This window comes from Aplysia californica, unplaced genomic scaffold (assembly GCF_000002075.1).
Source record: "Aplysia californica isolate F4 #8 unplaced genomic scaffold, AplCal3.0 scaffold00011, whole genome shotgun sequence".
NCBI lineage: Eukaryota > Metazoa > Mollusca > Gastropoda > Aplysiida > Aplysiidae > Aplysia > Aplysia californica.
In genome coordinates this window covers 1,535,664-1,538,240 of record NW_004797281.1, presented here as the reverse complement: position 1 = coordinate 1,538,240, position 2,577 = coordinate 1,535,664, and positions in this window count along the sequence as shown.

Sequence of the window (2,577 nt, the reverse complement as noted above, 5' to 3'; positions counted from 1 at the left end):
GGGGGGAGTAACGAGATGAAGACGGCAAAAAAGGGGACGGTAAGCAGAACAATCAGGAGATATAGGGTTTACTTCCACTCCCTTCTTAGCGAGTAAGTCCCAGTCAATACAGTCAATACAGCTCATCGGCACACCCTGATAATAATGATATTACTACATCTAAATACTAGACACGACCAAATTTAACCCTTTGGGGATGCGCATTATGATCATTCGACAACAATTTGAAGACACACTGTTTTTGGGTAGTTTAAAAAAAATGAAGCAGAAGTCCACTATTGATATAGTTTTGTTTTTAATTTGTTTTCGTTACTCCAACCTTTAAAAGACAGTCAACAACGTGCGTGAAAAGAAATACATTAAATATTGTTATTAGTATGATTATCATTATGATTATTATTACGATTATTATGATTATGATTATGACTACAAGATACAGACCCGTTCTACGAACGGTAATATAATAGCAGCAGGTCTGTTTGTATGTATTCTAATAGAGTCCCTGGTCCCAACACGACTCATTGCGACATACAATTGTCCATGTGAAAAAAAAATCGTCCTCTAAAGAAACCCCTATCATTTTCAAAGTCCGTCCCTGAGCTTTGTTGGCAGTCATCGTAAAAGCAGGTCTAACCGTCCAGCAGTGGGAAGGAGATTTACTTATCGGTTGTACATCTTGCCCTGGATTTTGAAGGTTTGGATTGAAGCCCTGTTCAGCTTTTTCATTCTCCCCAATTGAAGCAAGGGCGAGAGCATTATTGTATGACCTACAGTGTGGTAAGAAAGAGCTGCCGCTTTGTGTTACATCGTAATAACTTGTTTGTTCCTGAAGGGGTGCGGGAGGTATAGCTATACTAACTTTGCCATTTTGACAGCATAATGTGTTTCACTCTTTTCTCCATCTCATGGCATTGATATGTTCACAGACAACACTGAATTCACCACTGTCATGTGCCCGTAATCTCCGATCAACTTTCGATTCACTACAGTGCGTTGCACGCTCAGGCCAATGTTGCCCCATTCTTTGTTGGCCAAGACGCTCAAGGTCTTCCTCCAGATTCTGACTTTTAGAACGTAAATTCTGATTGATGTCACCTTTCTCCGTTTCCTCTTGCTTTCACCTCTGTTTCGTGGGGTTAAACAAACTCTACATTTAGGGGGCATCTTATTACATTATCAACTAACATACCATGGGCATCTTTACTCCGAACAGATCTCGATCTAGATTGGCATCTTAATGCTAACTACTTAAAATCGGTCTTGATTTTTGTGCTCAAAATGCATCTAGGATAAAGAGATCAAGATCTAGAGCCTTTCTCTATAAAAAAAAGCTACGCAGAAAATACGCCCCAAATTTGGAAAACGTCAATACAACAAAGTGAACATTTCGTGAGTTTAAACGAATTCATCAAGTTGGAGACATGACTACACCACATAGATATCTAGAAAAGTTTCCATACAATGAAGTTTGACCTGAATTACCCATTGACACTGCGAAGCACACATCCAAACAGAGTTAGATATTGAGGCTCTAAATCTGGAAACAGTAGAAGCAGTTATGTAAACACGAAGTAGAACTCTGTGGCACACATACAACAACACACAAACCGAAGTTCTGTTTTTGCTAACAACTAAAAATATCAGTCTTGAATTGTGTACTCCATATATAAATATATAGAGAGATTTAGATCTAGAGTCTTCCTTTATAAAAAAAAAAATACAAACCAAATACGCGAAAATTCTGAAAAGTCAATACAACGAAGTAAACATTTTATTAGTTTAAACAAACTCAAAGCGTTGAGGACGTGACTACACCAAATGTATCTAGAAAAAGACAATAAAATGAATTTTGACTTGAAGTATCCATCGAAACAGCGAAGCACACATCCAAACAAGAGTTGGATATCGAGATTCTCGATCTGCAAAAAGTAGAAGCAGCTATCTCCTCACACACACAACGATCCACAAACTGAAACGAAAGTAGCCTACCCTAGTAAAATATGAAATGGCTGATGGCAGAGAGAAAATACCCGAGAGCTTCGATTCACACTAAGAACAACCAAACTTGAAAAATCGAAAGGTAGTTTCCGAACTTTGAAAATATGTCCACGTAACCCTTTGTGACAATTCTTCATCATCATCAATGCCTTTCTTACCCTGCACCAGGGTAAAGGCCACGGACAAACACCTTCTACCTTTCTCTATCCTGGGCTAGCCTCTTGATGTTATTTCATGTCTTCCCACTTTTCTGTACATCGATTTCTGTGATTCTTCTCTAGGTTCCACGCGGTCTTCCCCTTGATCTCTTACCCTGTGGGTTCCAATCCAAAACTTTCTTTGTAATGCAGTTGCCTGACTTCCTGACAGTATGTCCAATTCATCGCCACCGCCTTCTTCCTACCTCCTCTCTAACTGGGATCTGTCTTGCTTTCCTTAACACTTCCACATTGATGACCCTGTCTGTCCATCTGATCCTCAGTAACTTTCTTGGACAATTTTATAGATTTTATGGGCACCTGTGTAAAAAAAATATACTGACCCCACAAACGGGCTTAGCTTCATAACAACAACAATAAT